The 19168-nt window shown below is 47.1% G+C and overlaps 1 long non-coding RNA gene across 2 annotated transcripts; it reads left to right on the forward strand.

Moving 5' to 3' along the window:
- The first annotated feature begins 570 nt into the window (after positions 1 to 570).
- LOC116979393 lies at positions 571 to 18611 on the forward strand. 2 transcript variants are annotated; one of them, XR_004413705.1, is made up of 3 exons: positions 571 to 686; positions 6880 to 6940; positions 17494 to 18611. It is a non-coding gene; the product is annotated as an uncharacterized LOC116979393 (long non-coding RNA). The 2 variants fall into 2 exon arrangements; XR_004413706.1 differs by lacking the exon at positions 17494 to 18611 and adding an exon at positions 14582 to 14968.
- The last annotated feature ends 557 nt before the right edge of the window (positions 18612 to 19168 follow it).

Genomic DNA, 19168 nt, shown 5'->3' on the forward strand with positions numbered 1-19168 from the left:
TGAGTAAGAGTGGGTCATGTTGGATTCCTGATTCTTAGTCTGCACCCTAAAAATAACAAAGAAGAAATAAAATGTTTTTTTTAATTATGTCAACAGACAGTGTGCAATTACAAATGGAACAGGAAGAGACCTATGTGTCATAGAGAGTAAATGGGCCACGTTTTCTGTGTCATTCTTTCAAAAAACAACAACGAAAGATTTTTTCTGTGAAAGAATAAGAGAAAATTGTTTTGTTTTAAATGGACTGCATGGAATTGGCATGGTAGTCTCTGGGCCAGTGCAAAAGTGGATGTAGCAAAACAGCACAGTGTTGTTGATCAGTGTTCAGCTCCAGTAACGTTGATATTCTCAGTTGCAATTTTCAGAACGTGTGTGTTTCTTTTTCTTTTCAACTTTGTTGTTTTTCTATTTACTTTTATCCCTATTTTTCATATTTTCTTCCATAGCCGCATTGATTGTTTTCACTGAACTACACCAAACAACATGGAGAAAATAATAGGAGATAACAATGAATTATTAATTTATTTGGAACCAAAAATAGGTTTCAAATGTGTGTCAAGATAATGGTAGTAAATTAATAATGTGGAGCACAGGAAACGGACAAGAAGAGACAAGAGAGGAGGCAAAACATTTACCAATGCAAACTTTAACTAACGTCAACAAATTAGTTTTAATACAGCAATGAGGTAAATTCTACCACTTTGATGCTGACTTCAGATGTTAATTGTTGATCATTTGCTCAGGATGATGATTCCCCAAAAGATTTCCTGGTCAAAGAGACATCATGGCTAAACGCCAGGTGTGCCGGTTTCTTGGTCAAAAAAAAAACCCCAGAGCATCCCAACTAGTCTTTTGAATAAATGATCACTGTTGGCAGAGAGACTGGTTACTCGGTAGTTAATTGTTGGTTGCTGTGTTTCTAGGATTTTTAACACCTTGAGCCAATGTTTCTTTTCACTAGACAGTCAGCTCAATGCTGTATGTGCACAAGTCAATCAAAGGCTCCACTTGTCACTGCAGTACCGAGACTGAATGAGTGTAATGTTTGTGAGGGCTGTGTATTATATGTGGCTGCAAACTGTAATGCTTTGTGCTATGCAGCAATGTTATGCAGTGTTATAAAGGCTGTGCGCATATTAACATTGCATTTCAAATGTTAATAAATATTGCAATCACTTTGCCTGGGCATTACATTGTCGATGTGAGAGCTGTGTGCGCTAACATTAGGTCGAAACTATTATAACTAAATAAGGTATTATCATTGGATATAGTTGAAACAAAGAACTGTAGATGTTGGTTAATACACAAAAGATCACAATGTAGTGGAGTAACTTTGCAGATCAGGCAGCATGTGGGCAGCACGGTGGCCTTTTTTACAGTGTCAGAACATTCCTGATTACGGGTACTATCTCTACGGAGTTTGTACATTCTCTCTGTGACCGCGTGGGTTTTCTTGGTTGCTCCAGTTTCCTCTCACGTTCCGAAGATATACAGGTTTGTAGATGAATTGGCTTCGAAATTGTACCTAGTGTGTAGAATAGTGCTAGTGGATGCAGATTGCTTGTCGGCGAGGACTCGGTGGGCCAAATGGCCTGTTTCATGCTGTATCTCAAAACTAAATTAATACCTAGAAAACATCCATCAGTCTGAACACTCCACCCAAAACTTCACCTATCCATGTTCTCCAAGGATGCTGCCTGAGTTACTCCAGCACGTGGTTTCCTTGTGTGCTAACATTGTATGTGAGAGCTGTGTGCACCCACTTTATAACCTCAACTATTGTTAAACCAGACAGTTTTCCAAAAATAAGGTTCACTGTAAGACCCAAAAAAATGTGGCTCACTTCCTATTGCTTGGGAGCCCCATCTAACCGAAGGCCAACATTTATGATGAAATCTCACCATCACAGTCAATGCGTTAAGGGCCTATCCCACTGCGGGGACCTAATTTGTGAGTTGAGAAGAGTTTGCGCTCGACTCATACTTGCAGCATGGTCGACACGTGGTCCTAGGATGTCACTGTAACTTTCCTTCTTGCTCCAGGGAAGTTCCTGCATACTTTTGGTCGAGGAAACATTTTCAGCATTCAAGGACATGCTCATGGCATCCTTAAAAAATGAAACAATCCCCCTACTCCTGCTTCATGACCCTTCAAAGTGGGGAAATAACCTTCTGAGAATGTCAAGGTGCTCACCTATTTTTCCCCCTCCACTACATTTCTTCCTCTGGCTTCACGATTTGCAACTCTTCAATCAGACTCTCACATATTCTGCTTTTATCTCTGACTTTTATTCCAACCATCTACCTATCACCCCCCGCCCCTCAACGGTGTCAGCCTGTTACCTGCCAGACATTGTCCTGCCTCTCCTCTCTCCCAGCTTTCTTCCTCTGCACAAAGAGACAGAAAGTGCCGGAGTAACTCAGCAGGTCATGGAGCATCCGTGGAGAACATGCATCAGTCAGAAGAAGGGTTCTGGCCTGAAACGGCAACCATCTTCAGAGATGTTGCCTGACACACTTCAGCACTTTGTGTCCTTTTAGTCAATATAAGTATGTTAGTTCATAGCAGCAATATGTTTTGACTGCAGTAAGAAAGGGAGTATTATTTCTGTATGCAGGGTTGACCATGTCATGGCTAGTCAAATCATGCCAATCAACCAGTGTCCGAACGTAAAGGAAGAGAAAATACTCTAGAAAACCACAGAAAACAGGTCTAAATAACAAATGAGGATAAGCAATATGAGGAGTGTCCTTTACCTAAATACATGCCACATATAGTGATTAAAAACAGCAATTTCACAGTTAAAGTAATATTTAGCAGTCAAGACACTGATCAGAGTATTGATGCCATTGCAAACTGCTCCATTGTGGGAAGTGTGCAAATGGCCAAAGATTTAGGAAAATTCAATTCAAAGCAAGAAACACATCACAATTAAGAAAATATTTGGGAATTTGGGGACAAATGGAGTGTGTATCCCTTTCTACCACACGTGTGCAAAAGTAAGTCTGATTATGTAAAAAAAGACTCTACCAAGGCATAATGAGATTGAATTGAATTGAATTGAATTGAATTGAATTGAATCCTTTATTTGTCATTCAGACCTTTCGGTCTGAACGAAATGCTGTTGCCTGCAACCATACATGTAATAATAACAAAACACAATAAACACAAATTAACATCCACCACAGTGAGTTCACCAAACACCTCCTCACTGTGATGGAGGCAAAAGTCTTAGAGTTACTGTCTCTTCCCTCCTCTTCTCCCTCTGCGCTGAGGCGATACCCCACCGGGCGATGGTAAGTCAGTCCCGTGGTTCAAGCTCCGCGGCCCGGGGGTGGTCGAAGTTGCCGCCCTCCAGTCCAGCGGACGCAGCTGCTGCCACGGGAGCTCCGGAAAACAGGCACCAGCCTGTGACCTGCGAGCTCCCGACGATGTCGTCCACTGGCCCGCGGCCGAAACCCGGATTCAGGTCGCTGCCGCCATATCGCCGCCTCAGCCACCGGAGCACCGTCTCCACCCCGCACCGGGCCGCCCACACGAGAGCGACTCAGCCCCGCACCGCGCTGCCCACACGGGAGCGCATTCCAGCCGAGATCCGGGCTGCCCACACGGGAGCGCCTTCCAGCCGGTAGCCGGGCCGCCCACACAGGAGTGTCTCAGCCCCGCGCCGTCCGCCCTCACTGGAGCGCCGAGTCGTGCCGCTGCCCGAACGTTGCCGCAGCTCGAAGACGGCCAGCCTCGCGTTGGTAAATCCTGGCTGGCTCTACCTCCGGAGCCTCGAGGTCGGTCGCAGGTTGGAGGCCGCCAGCTCCGCCATTAGGCCTCAGCTCAGGCGGGGGAAGAGAAGGGGGATACGACAAAAAAGTCGCATTCCCCCGAAGGGAGAGACAGAAAGCCCTGTTTCAGCCCCCCCCCCCCCACACACATTGAAGATAGATTGACAAAATATATTTGGTACAAATACATCAAAAGAATCATCAGTAACAATATGGCAACATGTCTGTAAACACAAGCATTAAAGGGCACCAAACGCATGGACGTATGTATCAAACCAAAATGTTGACCTAATCAATTATAAATCCAGCGCTGTGTTAAATGTCCAGGAGAAAAGAGTGAAATAAACTGGAGATACATTGTTGGGCCTCATCATGATTTCCAAAGCGGATAAAAGCTTTTGGTTTGGCAGAGATGATAGAGTGACTCTAACTAAAGTGGCGAATGATAAACCAACTTGCTCAGAACAGATTTCTATGCTGAAATTGGCAGGGACAAACATTTTCATTAAATTAGACCTTGTTCAAGGCCACTTTAATGCAGACACAGATGTTCAACACTACTTGACAACTAATGTTCACAAAGTGTTCTGGACTTATGTTAAGATGCCATAGGGTTAAAACATCTCCAAAGATATTCCAGATATCTTTTGGTAAGATACTGCTAATGATAAAGTCTTGTTTGTGCAATCTGAGTTACATTGTATTGTATTGTATTGTATATCTTTATTGTTATTTTTCCTGAGTACTCACATACCCAGAGGAAACAAAAAAACGTTACTCAAACCAGTGTCCATTCAGTGCGCAGTAAAAAAATAAATAGAAATAAAAATACATATATCATGAACAAGTTTAACACTACTCTCAACTAAACATCAACAGGTGTTCCGATCAGCAGCGGCACGACAGTGGCTCTGTCCAGGTTGGTGGTTGGTGCGCGATACTTTGGCAGGGGGCAAAGTCCGTTTAACAGTCTTATAGCCTGCGGGAAGAAGCTGAGGAGCATCCTGCTGGTTTTGCAGCTAATGTTCCTGTACCTCTTCCCAGATGGCAGGATGGAGAATATGTGATGCGATGGGTGGTAGGGGTCTTTGATGATGGAGATGGCTCTGTTGATGCATCTCTTCCTGTATATGTCCAGCAAGAAAGGGAGTGGAGCACCAATAATCCTGCTGGCGGTCTTCACAATCCTGTCAAGTTGGTGCCGTTCGTACGCCTTGCAGCTCCCAAACCAGGAAGTGATGCCGTTGGTTAATGTGCTCTCGATTGTCCCCCTATAAAAAGTTCGTAGATGTGTAGTGGGGAGACCTGCTTTACGTAGTCTTCGGAGAGGGTGTAGTCGCTGCTGGGCTCTCTTGACCAGTGCTGTGGTGTTGGTTGTGGACATCAGGTCATCTGACAGGTGGAGTCCTAGGAACTTCATGCTGCTGACCCTTTCCACATCAGCTCCATCGATGTGCAGAGGTGTATGGTGTTGTTTTCCCGCCCTCCTGAAGTCAACCACCATCGCCTTAGTTTTTCCCACGTTGAGAATGAGGTTGTGGGATTTGCACCATCCTGTGAGCAGCTCCACCTCCATCCTGTACGCCGACTTATCATTGTCACTGATGAGACCCACCACTGTTGTGTCATCAGCGAACTTGTTGATGAAGTTGTTATTGAGTCTAGCAGTACAGTCGTGTGTAAGCAGACTAAACAGCAGGGGGCTTAGGACACAGCCTTGGGGCGAGCCAGTGCTCACGGCTATGGTTTTTGATGTCCTACTGCCCTCCCTGACTGTCTGCTGCCGTTGTGATAGAAAGTTCAGGACCCAGTTACATGTGCCAGCATCAACCTCCAATAGCTCCAACTTCTCCACCAGCTGCTGCGGAATGATTGTGTTAAACGCAGAGCTGAAGTCTATGAAGAGGATCCTGGCATAAGTATTTTTCCGATCAAGGTGTGACAGTACGAGGTTCAGTGTTGTTGAAACTGTGTGAATCGGTTGGCTCTGTAGGCGAACTGCAGTGGGTCTAGGTCGGCAGGTAGACTCTTTTTGATGTGCTGCATAACCAGTCGCTCAAAACACTTCATTGCTATGGGTGTTAGAGCCACTGGTCGAAAGTCATTATGGCAGGCTGGGTTTGGTTTCTTCGGGACAGGGACGATGGTGGCACTCTTAAGACAGTTGGGCACTACTGCCTGGCTGAGTGAGATGTTAAAAATGTCTGTGAAGACATCTTTCAGTTGCTCGGCGCAGTCTCTTAAAACGCATCCAGGAATGTTGTCCGGCCCTGCAGCTTTGCGTGGATTGATGCTGGCAAAGGCCTTTTTAACTCCGGCTGCGGACAGCCTGAGCGACTGGTCACTGGGAGATGGCAGTAGTGCACGTGTCTGGGTGCTGTTTTTAACCTCAAACCGTGCGTAGAACTCGTTCAGTTCATCTGGTAGAGAGGGGTCGTTTTGGCATATCCGCAGCGGGGGGGGGCTTGTAATCAGTGATGGTATGAAATCCCTGCCACAAGCGACGTGTGTCTTTGTCATTTTCGAAGTGGCTATTAAGTTTTTGCCCATACAGCCTCTTCGCTTCCCTGATCCCCCGGGATAGGTTACTCCTTGCCAGTTTGTATGCTGCGTTGTCCCCAGATTTGAATGCAGCATTCCGGATTCTCAGTAGGGAACACACTTCCCCAGTTAGCCAAGGTTTCTGATTGGCTCGCCTCCTGACGGTTTTGACCACCGTTACATCATCAATGCATTTATTGATGTATCCGATGACGGACTCTGTATATTCTTGGAGGTTGATGCCACTGTCATCTGTTGCTGCCTCTCTGAAAATGGCCCACTGTGTGGTTTCAAAACAGTCTTGTAGTGTTGCGGTAGCTCCCTGTGGCCATGTTCTGACTTCTTTGACCGTTGGCCTGTCCTGTTTCACCCTGGGTCTGTATGCAGGTGTGAGCATAACCGCTAGGTGGTCAGAGTTGCCGATATGGGGGAGGGGGGCTGGCATTTGCAACCATTAGTGAGGAGGAAATCCTTTACGGATTTGAGGAAGTATTCAGAAGATATCATCAACATAATATAATCCCTATAAAAAGCAAAAGTGCCTATGGAATAATTTATTTAGGTCTACATGAAGAGGAAAATGGACTGCTTCCAGATGAGGACAAATGTAGACGTCATCAGAGGTAATACATCTAAAATGTTGCTAATCTCAGGTTAATTCTTGGAATGGTCCAGCATTATGTTATGTTTCTATCTGATCTTGTCACAGGACATGTTACATTGCATCTCCTACTGGCCCACTACTTGCATTTGTCATCATTGTTAGCGGCTCCCTCCACCTCAACTCTCTGGTCTTCGAGACCAATCTCGGCGGGTCTTTCTTCATGGGGATGAATACTAACCTTTCTGTCCAGGGCTTCCTTTATTGCCAGAGTGTGGCCATATGCAAACTGAATTTTTTAATCAATATTCAATGTTGTGTGTGTCTGTGTGAAAGCTGTATGATCATGTTTGAAGTCAATTAATGTGATGGCTGCATGTTTGATGACTGTACATTTAAATTATATGAATTTTAATATTTCCCAAACCTGAGTGAGCTTCAATGTGTTTGAAAGATTATGAAGAAGTTCAAATGGAGGCCCAATATTCCCATATACATCAGCAAGTGAGCAGATGATGATATGAAGCTCACCCTCGTAAGGTAAGCATATGGAAATATAACTCCTGAACCACAGCTTGGTAGGGGTGACTGGTCCTGGAATGGCAGCCATAAGTTCCCATTCATCCTCTAGATTACCTCCACTCCAGCAGGAAGCATGTTGGAGATGATGCAAAATATCACAGTGAGGAAGGTTGAGAAACATGTAGGAACAAAGATACAGCCTTGTTTGAGCCTGAAATTGCACTGTTATTGTAACAGGTATAGCTTGGACCCAATAACAGCACAGAATCAGGCAGGTATAGTTGGTAACAAACTTTATTACGATACTGTAACACAGAGTAGTAACACAGGAATGGGTACACCGTACTCACACAGAGGCTCAGGATTGAGCGAGGGTTCCGAAGAGGGGCAGGCAGGAGACGTAGTCGGGGTAGCGGAAGGTCCGGTCACCAGGAGATCCAACACACGAAGCAAACAAACCAGCGAGGGACAGACGAAAGGAGAGTCGAAGCCAGGCAGGAAGTCGGGAAATCGCTGGAGAGTCTTGCATGAATGCTGAGAACAATCTGGCACTGTGTGAACAGTGAGGAGAGTCTATATACCGGGTTAATTGGTGATCAGAGGCAACTGAGTGCAACAGGTGAGGAGAGTTGGACTGATGAGAGGGGAGTGGCAGGCAGGCAGGTGAGGAGAAGGAGGGACCGGTGGAAAAGTACTAGGAGGTGAAGTGGATGAGAATGAGGAGAGGGCAGACTGTGACAGAACCCCCCCCCCCTCAAGGGACGGCTCCTGACATCCCAAAACAAAAACAAAAAAACAATAAAGAAAATAAACCCAATCCCACGCAGAGTGGGGTGGGAGGAGGGGGACCGGAGGAGGGCTAATATTCGTCCGAGACATCCATGTCCGCATCGTCCTCCATAGCATCAGAGGAAAGCTCCGTCTCGTCGTCACTGGGTGCCTCAGACGGAAGAGGGGACAGAGTCTCAGGGGCGGCGACCCCTCTAGGAGTGGCGGACTTGGACGGCTGGTCGGGATGACGCCGGTGAAACTCCCTGATGAGGGAGGCGTCCAAGATGTGTCGAGCAGGAACCCAGGACCTCTCAACTGGACCGTAACCCTCCCAATCGACCAGGTATTGGAGACCCCTCCCGCGACGGCGGGAGCGCAGGAGGCGGTGCACCGTAAAGGCGGGGCCTCCGTCGATGAGACGAGGAGGTGGAGGAGGAGGGACTGCGGGGACCAGGGAGCTCTCCCGGACTGGCTTTACTCTGGACACGTGGAACGTAGGATGGACCCGCATGGAACGAGGCAACTTGAGCCACACAGCCGCTGGGTTGATGACCCTCTGGTTCTCAAAGGGACCGATGAACTTGGGTGCCAACTTCTTGGAATCCACCCTCAAGGGAAGGTCCCGGGTCGACAATCACACCTTCTAGCCCACGAGGTAGGTGGGGGCCTGGGTGCGGTGACGGTTGGCAGCCGTGGCGTAACGGTCCACGGAGCGGAGAAGAGCCGCCCTGGCTTGGGTCCACGTCCTGCGGCAGCGACGAATGAAGACCCGGACGGACGGGCAGGAAACCTCTTTCTCCAGCGCCGGGAGCAGTGGAGGCTGGAACCCGTAGTCACACTAGAAAGGGGAGAGCCCAGTGGCCGAGCTTGTCAGGGTGTTGTGGGCGTACTCCACCCACAACAACTGCTGGGACCAGGAGGAGGGATGCTTGGACACCATACACCGCAGCGCCGTCTCCATCTCCTGATTCTTCCTTTCAGTTTGGCCGTTGGACTGGGAATGAAATCCGGACGTCAGACTCATGGTGGCCCCCACAAGCGTGCAGAACTCCCTCCAGAACAGAGGCAAACTGGGGTCCCCGGTCGGAGACCACATCGACGGGGAGACCATGGAGCCTGAAGACGTGGAGTAACATGAGCTTGGCAGTTTCCTTGGCTGACGGAAGCGTGGGCAGGGGCACGAAGTGAGCCATCTTGCTAAATCTATCGACCACGGTCAGGATGGTGGTGTGACCACTGGATGGGGGCAGGCCGGTAACGAAGTCCAGGGAGATGTGGGACCATGGTCGATGGGGTACAGGCAGTGGAAGCAGATGACCCGCAGGAGCTTGGTGTGAGACCTTGTGCTGGTTGCAAACGGGACAGGCGTCGACAAACTCCTGAGTGTCCTTCTCCAGCGATGCCCACCAGAACCTCCGTAGCACCATCTCCTTGGTCCGCTGAATGCCGGGATGACAGGTGAGTCGAGAGCTGTGGGCCCACTGAAGGACGTCGGACCGCAGGGCAGAAACCACAAACAGGCGATCAGGAGGGCATGCGCTGGGTCCCGGCTGGTTCTCCAAGGCCGCCTTGACCCTCTCCTCCACTTCCCAGGTGAGGGAGGCAACCCTGTGCGAGGACGGGAGGATGGTGTTGGGGCCAGAGGCAGGCTCTTCCTTCACCAAGAACTGTCGAGAGAGGGCATCGGGCTTCATGTTGCGGGACCCAGGTCGGTAGGAGAAGGAGAAGTTGAAGCGGGTGAGGAAAGAGACCAGCGGGCCTGACGAGAGTTGAGCCTCTTGGCTGACTGGAGGTATTCAAGGTTCTTGTGGTCTGCTTGCGGGAGTCAGGAACAGGCCAGGTGGTGACAGCAGAGACCTTGGCGGGGTCCATCTTGATGTTCCCTTGGCCAACGATGTATCCTAGGAAGGAGACTGACGGGGAGTGAAACTCGCACTTCTCAGCTTTAACGAAGAGCGAGTTCTCCAGGAGCCGATGTAGAACTGCCTGGACGTGGTGTACGTGTTCCTCCTTGGTCCGTGAAAAGATGAGAATGTCATCAATATAGACGAACACGTACTTGTTCAACATGTCTCTGAGAACGTCATTGACCAAAGCCTGGAAGACGGCCAGGGCGTTGGTGAGGCCAAAGGGCATCACCAGGTATTCATAATGTCCCGTGGGAGTGTTGAAGGTGGTCTTCCACTCATCTCCCTCTTTGATGCGGACCAAGTGGTAGGCGTTGCGTAGATCCAACTTCGAAAAGATGGTGGCCCCCTCCAGGAGCTCGAAAGCAGAGGAGATGAGTGGGAGAGGGTAGCGATTCTTCACCGTGATGCCGTTGAGCCCCCGGTAATCTATGCAGGGACGCAGAGATTTGTCCTTCTTCTCCACGAAGAAGAACCCAGCCCCAGCAGGAGACGAGGAGGGACGGATGAGACCAGCAGCCAAGGAGTCGTTTATGTATTTCTCCATGGCGCCTCTCTCAGGGGCGGACAGGGAGTAAAGGCGACCCCTAGGAGGAGCGGAACCAGGCAGGAGGTCTATGGCGCAGTCATAGGGCCGATGAGGAGGAAGGGAGGTGGCCCTAGACTTGATAAAAACCTCCCCAAAGTCATGGTACTCGGCTGGGACCCCCGTCAGATCTGGAGCAGAACTGGAGCAGGTGGCCGGTTGAGGAGCTGAGGCTTGCTTCAGGCACACTTGGTGGCAGGAAGGGCTCCAACCCAAGATGACCCCCGTCCTCCAGTTGATGTTGGGGTTGTGTCGCCGAAGCCAGGGGTAACCCAGGATGAGGGGAAGACGGGGAGACTGCAGGATGTGGAACTGGATGGTCTCATGGTGATTACCCAACAGGAGCATGCGCACTGGGACCGTCTGGTGAGAAACAGTCCCCAGGAGATGGCTGTCGAGGGCGTTGGCGGGAACAGGTTCAGGCAGGGGAACACAACTGATGCCAAGCTGGCGGGCTAGTTCCTTGTCCATAAGATTAATGTCACAACCAGAGTCTATGAAGGTGGCGAGGGTGTGAGAACCATCAGACAACAACAGACGGGCATGACAAAGAGGGCGTCGGGCAGAGGAAAGTTCAGAGGTTCGACTCACCAGTAATTCCTCCGCTACTGGTGAGTCTGGCCTTTTACTGGACATTTGGAGATGTAATGACCCGCCAGGCCACAGTAGAGACATAGGTTCCCCCAACGCCGACGTTCCCGTTCCTCGGGGGTGAGACTGGCGCGACCCACCTGCATGGGTTTGGGTTGCCTCGCCGGTTGCCTCGACGAGGGTAGTCCAGTCTCCGGAGGAAAACGAGCTTGTGTGGATAGCTGGCGGTCCGCCTGTCCCTGTCGCCTCTCCCGACGTCTCGCCAGGATGCGTCGGTCCAGACGGGTCGTTAGCTCGATAAGCCCATCCAGAGAAGAAGGAAGGTCGTGGGACACCAACTCATCCTTGATATAGTCATTCAAGCCCAGCAAGAAAGCGTCACACTGGGCCGGGGCGTTCCAATCACTCTGACGGGCCCTGGTGCGAAAGTCGATGGCGAAGTCAGCGACGCTCTGGTTCCCCTGGCTCAACCCCAGCAGACCTCCCGCAGCGTCCGGCCCCATCGAAACCTCACCGAACACCTTGCGAAGCTCCGCGGTGAAGGCCTGGAAAGAGGAGCAAGCCGGCGTGCATCGCTCCCATTCAGCCGTTCCCCACAGCCGAGCTCTGCCGTCAGGTGATTAATGGTAAACGCCACTCTCGCCGCTTCCTGGGCGAAGGTGTAGGGCGAAGAGAATGGAACAGTTCGTGATGAATGGGTTGCAGCCCTCCGGGTCTCCAGCGTAGCGCTCCGGGGTTCCCACCCGGGGCTCAGGTGATGGTCCTGGCGGACCGGGAGCTGGTGCTGTCGGAGCCGGAGGCGAAGCATGGGGTGTAGCCTGGGCGAGGGTGGTCGTCAGCTGTTGGACCTGGGTGGCTAGTGCAACCAATGCTTGCTCCTGGTTTGACACAGCCTGTCGAACCTCGGAGTTGGAGGCAGTGAGCATAGCTTCGTGCTGCAGGAGCGTGTGCTCAATCCTCTCGAAGCGGTTTGACGGAGACGTTGTGTGCGCTGAGTCCATTGTTGGCCAGATTGTACTGTAACGGGTATAGCTTGGACCCAATAGCAGCACAGAATCAGGCAGGTCTAGTTGGTAACAAACTTTATTACGATACAGTAACACAGAGTAGTAACACAGGAATGGGTACACCGTACTCACACAGAGGCTCAGGATTGAGCGAGGGTTCCGAAGAGGGGCAGGCAGTTGACGTAGTCGGGGTAGCGGAAGGTCCGGTCACCAGGAGATCCAACACACGAAGCAAACAAACCAGCGAGGGACAGACGAAAGGAGAGTCGAAGCCAGGCAGGAAGTCGGGAAATCGCTGGAGAGTCTTGCATGAATGCTGAGAACAATCTGGCACTGTGTGAGCGGTGAGGAGAGTTTATATACCGGGTTAATTGGTGATCAGAGGCAACTGAGTGCAACAGGTGAGGAGAGTTGGGCTGATGAGAGGGGCGTGGCAGGCAGGTGAGGAGAAGGAGGGACCGGTGGAAAAGTACTGGGAGGTGAAGTGGATGAGAATGAGGAGAGGGCAGACTGTGACAGTTATTGGCTCTGTGATGGACTCTTTGATTCTAATCATGGCATGAGTGTCATTATGTAACAGACATGGGGCAGGGATGTATTTCTGCAAATAGCTAAATTTGCAAAGGGTTTTTCACAGTCCGTTTTGATCGTCCAAGTCGAAAGATTTTGCAAAAATAAAAGGCTATACATGTGAATGCTGTTCCCTCCATTTCCTTGAAGCTTATACACAGTGAAGGTTGTGTCCACTGTGGCTTCAGACGCAAGGGATCCACCTCAAAGAGAAGATATTTCTTCAGCCACAGGGAGGAGAGAGTTAAGGGGAATTCTGGTGATGAGCCTGGGCAGAGACCAGGGAGTTTCCACTGTAGTTCTCAACATAGGATTTGCATCTTTTCCTGAAGATGTTTACAATTATTCCATCTTCTCTTTTACTTCTCTTCTCAGATGCAAATTTGTGTCTGTTACCCCTTTTTGTCAATGTTTTGCAAAATAAGGTCCTCCATCAACATTCTCCAGTGCAGAAAATCACCCCCTCTCTCATAAACACCACCACAGAAAAGATCCATGTTTTGACCCCAGAAAACTTCCCATATCTTGAGAGTATCCTCTCAGTGACGATCGACAGGAAGATGAAAGTAACAATTGCCTTCAATGCACTAGCACAGCCTTTTTCTGTTGAAGGAGCTTGGAAGATGAAAATGTCAAACCTGTCACAGAGCTCATTGTTTACCTGGCAGGAACAGTCCCTACCTCCTATATGCTCTGCAATATGGACTACATGCAGAGGACACCTCAAAGTTCTGGGAAGATGGCTTCAATGTTAGCTTCACAAAATCCTCCAAATCCACTAATAGGAAAGGGAACACAATATCAGCATCCAAAAACCAAATCCGCAGCAATTGAGGCCCCTGTCGAACTCAACTAGGTCTGATGAAGAGACCATACATCTGAGATCACTCCAAAACAGTGGATCACTGGCCAGCACGATCTTGGTGTGTTTCCACGCTGTATCTCTAAACCAAACTAAGTGTACTCTATTCTGAGTTCAAGGAACATAAAGGAAATGACTCAAGGATGCTCATAAAGCCTCATTGAAAAAACACCTAGTGGGAATGTCAAACCCATGAAAGCTGAAGATGCAGAAGGAATATTCACAATGGCACTCAGATCACAGTGCCTCCTTGTTGAGAGCACATGAAAGCCCAGAAAACCTAGCACCTATCACTCTATCAGGCACCTTTTTCCCACGTGACACAGACTGCAAGATCCCGTTGGTCACTTCATCCATCTTGGAGTCTAAAGACCTGGAATAGAATCTAAAGAGCTGGATATAGATCCCTCAACTCCAAAACTAAGATGAAAAATAAGGTTAAATATCTTGTGTTTGCATCCTGCGGGAGTATGTTTAAATGGTGCAAAGTTTTGTTTCTTCCAATAGGTTTGGAAAAGGGTGTGTACAATTTGTATTTGCTGAGAATGTGAGTGTACCAGGGTGTATTTAACTGCTTGTAGTTGAAGTCTGGAAGAATGTGTGTTGGATGTTGTGAAGGTGAAGGCAGCATACTTCTGCATGAATGTTGTACAAGTATGATTGAATGGCGTATCAATGTTCGTGAATGCTGTATGAATGCTGGACGACTGAATAATGTGAATTTGAAGGCTGTATGAATGTGTTTGAATACTTTATGAGAGTGCTCGAATGCTTTACGAGAGTGTTTGAAAGATGTGAATTTGAAGGCTGACGAAATGTTTTTGAACAGTATGAATTTCATTTAAAGGTGATGGCGACAGTGAAGGCCGCAATCTTAAGGGCAGCGGAGTTGTGCAGCAGTTTGTGCTGCTGTCACACAGCTTCTGGGGTTGATCCAGAACCAGGGAGCTGCCTGAGTGACGTTTGCACTTTCTGTGATGGTTTTGATGGGCACGTGAGTCAGAATAGGTCACTGGGAAACAACTGGAGAATGGGACTAATGGAGTCTGAGAGCTGGCAGAGATTTAATGGGCTGAACGGCCTTTTCTGCATCATGAAGAAACATGAAGAAGATGAAATATTCAATCTCTTGCTCGTGCGCCTGAAAGTAGTGTGATTGTGTTTGCATATAATGAATTTGAAAGCTGTTTTAAGCGTAAACCAATGCTGTGAAATTTGTTGCTGTACAAGTGTATTTGAGTGGAATATATTTCAATGTTTGCTTCAATGTTTGAGTATTTAAATGCTGAGCATTTGAAAGTTCGAGGAGTTTATTTGCCTACTGTGAATTTGATCATTGTATGAGTCGCTTGATTATTGCAGGAGCCATTTAAAGGCTGCAGGTATGCCTGCTTTTTGAGTGTGTTTGAACAGTGTATGCTTACATGCTGCATGTATTTGCCAGAGTGCTCTGTATTTGCTAACTGTGAAGTTGCATGCTACATGAGTGTGTTTGGATGCAGTGAATTTGAATGATATTCTTGTATTTAAATGTTGTTAATTTAAAAAAAGCACATGATGTGTTACTTATTATGAACAAGTTGTACAAGTGCTTGAATGCAGTTTGACTCTTGTATATGTGGCTGTTTTTCTACACTTGATTCATTTACCACTCATGTTAATCATGGGGAAGATTTTCCATTGTAACTTTAAAATTCCCCTCACCTCACATCTGTACTTTGATTTGCCTATGTGGACAAAATGTTGACTGTGGGCTCCATATAATTCTCTGGATGAAAACATTACTTGATATTTCAGTTCCTAATCACCAACCCTTTATCCTGATACTTTGCCCCTAGCAAGTACCCTTCAATATCTCTCAAACTATTTGTAAGCCTAACTGAGATTACTCTCAGCCCAGTGAGTGTGATCCTTACTCAGGACAACTCTCTCATCCTAGGAACCTAACACACCTCATGTTTGCTGCAACGACTGCAAGGCATGTACAGAGGCCACCCAAGTCTTCAGGAGCAGCGTCACCAATGTCAGCGGCAACTGCAGTCAGACTGTTATCTTTCGACTTTAGTTCAAGTGAAATGATGATCAATATTCAATTTGCCTTCCTAAACTGCACACTGAATTCACGTGTTTCTGCATCTCACACATCTCTCTACACAACAATATTTCCAGATAGTCTAAAGGCATCCCGTTTTTCCACGTCATCTCACATTGTTTCCCTCTGTCACTTTCTTGCCTATTTGCTTAAGTTTTCGTTGTTCCTTTACAGTCACGATTTGTCCTCTCCACAGCTCAATCTGGGTATTTTGCCTTAAACCCATCCTCTATCCTTTGTAACATGTAATCCAATCCTGGTCAGTCCTTAAAACATCTAATACTGCCTTTTGAAAATGTAATTACGCGACACTTATAGGCTCCTCCTTATTCATTCTGCCAGTTACATCCTTAACAATCTATTAACTCTGTCAAGCATGTAGCTGTGTTGAATCTGCCTATGATTTTCCAAGTGCCACTTCCTTTGTAGTGGATTCTGGCATTTTGCTAACGGATGTCAGGCTAATCGTTTTATAATTCTTTATTTTCTCTCTCCTTTCTTTAAAACTAATATTGCTTCCTCTAGTTTCTAATCAGGGTGGGCTGTTCTAGAATCTGGGGTGTTGGAAAGATCATTGTTGTTGTTTTCCCTTGCTCTGCAGTACCTTCCATAAGACCTCTGTGATAAATATGGTATTGGATCCATATGTTTATGTTTATACTTTCTCACTATTGATGTTAACTATTTAATTCCTCACTGCTGTTAAACCCTGTTGCTGTTGCATATATTAGCGTAGGAATTTCTTGCTGCTTTTTTAATGGAATTAAAGCAGTGTTTTATTTTGTTCTAATGCTATTTTAAAGATGTTTGACATTTATGAGCTTCTCAGAATAGCATGGCCAGGTTGTCCTCTATAATACCCACTGTGTCAACTTTGATATATCATATTACATTGACCAATTGAAAGATTTTTTGTCTGCATAGACATTGTTTCTCGGAGAAGTCAGACTATATACACAAGTCCTGCAAACTGGGTGAATAAGATCATGGCTGACGAGTGCTTCAATGAATCTTCCCACATTATCACTTTGGCCTCCATGATGCCAAAATATATAATTCATATCCATGCCAACCAGATAGAGTATGTTATGTGTATCTTCAAGTTGTACAGAAAAACCATTGAAAGTGCATGTAAGTTTCACTCTTAAGTATAGGCAAAATGCACAGGGTGATGTGAAGCACTTTGGCAAAGAATGCAGTTTGAATCCCGGTGCTTTAAATAAAAGGGTTTCAGAGAAACAATGTTAATAAGCTTGACAAAATTGCTGGAGAAACTCAGCGGGTGAGGCAGCATCTATGGAGCGAAGGAACATGGTAATAAGCTTTGGCTGTTCTGCAAAGAAGCAACCATTGTAATTTTTAGTAAAACAAAAAATGTTGGAGTAATGCAGTGGGTTTGGCAGCATCCCCGGAGCACATAATTAGGCAATGTTTTGGGTTGGGATATTTCTTCAGACTCTTCGCCTCTTCATGTCCTCCGGGGATGCTACCTGACTCGCTGAGTTACTCCAGCACTTTGTGTTTTCCCCAAGATTCCAACATCTGCAGTTTCTTGTGTCTCTGTTAATCTTGTATCATCTTCTGAATCATTTAGGGACCGATATCAAGATTAAGAAGGTCGTTCCACATATGAGTCATGCCACGCCTTGACTTTGTCATTCTCACAGAATCATATCTTCAAACAACAGGTCTGACTCTTCCATCATTATCCTGTGGATATCTTAACCCACTAACAGGGACAAAGATAGCAAAGATGCGATGGACTGTTTATGGATCAGAAAGAGTGGTCCTCGATGTCTTCAGCTTGAGTTCTAGACCCAGTGAAGTCTAATGGTATCACAAATACTGGCAAGGGATCGTTTGACCACCACCTGTGCCTTTTCTCAGCTGATGAATCACAGGTCCTCCATGTTGGCCAACACTTGGACGATGGATTGAAAGTGGCAAAGGCACTGAATGAAGACTGGGTGGGGAACTTTAAGTTCCATCACCGAAAAAGGCACAGTAGCACCACAATTGGTAAGCAGTCTGAATCCAGATAGAAATAGCTGCCGAAATGAGTCTGACAGCAACAATCCTATCTATCTCAGCAATACTCATCCTCAGCAATGTACCGGTAGAAGATACATCGGAACATAACAGCTTTGGTAGAAGTGATGACCCGGCGTTCTTGTGCAGTCTATGTCGCACCTTCACATTGTGTTGTATGTCAATCATTCTTAGACAATCCTTTGGCATTTAAGATGATGGCTTCCACTCATGTTCTTTCAGTTTCAAGGAGGCTGGTGAGGCCAATTTGAATCTAAAGACCCTGCCGCAAGTGGAGCAGCAGGAGTTGAATGAGCCAGGTGGGTAGTTGAGGAAGTGAGATGCTCCTTCCACCATTTCCGCTGTGTTTTGTGTGCAGGGTTACAAGATCTTCAGTACTCATACAGGTTTTTCTCATCTATTTTGATCAGTCACATCATTGTAGTTGTTGTAGTTTCCCCAGGAAGTTTGAAAATGTTCTTAAATTGGTCCTCTGCCTTCCTGATAGTCTATTGCCTTGATGGAAGCCAGGGCAGTGTGGCTGCTCGTTGAGTCTGATATTGGACATGAAAACAATGTTGCCTGCCCATCATGCAAAATGGAATAGATTCCCAACAGACATGACAGATCAATATTGGGCATTCCTGGGGCAAAGTGGGTCATCATCAGCAGTAGGAATGTACATTGCTACTATCTGTAATCTCTTGCCCCAGCAGATTGCTCATTCAGCTGTTGCAATCAAGGCAGGAGATTAACCCGGGTTGGTGATTAACGCGGGCTGGTGGGACTAACGTAGATAAGGTATTTTGGTCGGCATGGACAAGTTGTGCTGAAGGGCCTGTTTCTGTGCCGTGTGACTCTAAACGTTGAGTGCATGATCTTTCTAGTTGTTCTCCTGAGATCACTGCTGTTACAAAAGACAATTTGATTCACTTCATGTGGCACCAAATTAGTTGACAGGACAGGATATATCAAAAGTCCAGACACTATTCCACTACAGTCCTGAAGACATGCTGCTTAAATAGTCATGTCTTTACTCAAGACATTTCAGTTCTTTTACTACATTAATATCTACCCAACATTGTGGAAATTGTCCTGTTCATAGAAGGAACGAATCTATTCTGGCTAATTATTGCCCAGTCAATCTACACTTAATTATCAGGGAAGGAATTGAAGGTATTGACAACTATTTTACCAACAAACTGCTCACTGGTGCCCAATCTGTTTTTCAGCAAGGCCATTGATCAGGAGTTGGAGAAGCCCAAACCTGCATTGTTCAAAATCTAGAAAACATTCAGGTTTGGGTTGAGAAGT

The sequence above is a fragment of the Amblyraja radiata genome, chromosome 12 (genome assembly GCF_010909765.2).
Source record: "Amblyraja radiata isolate CabotCenter1 chromosome 12, sAmbRad1.1.pri, whole genome shotgun sequence".
Classification (NCBI taxonomy): domain Eukaryota; kingdom Metazoa; phylum Chordata; class Chondrichthyes; order Rajiformes; family Rajidae; genus Amblyraja; species Amblyraja radiata.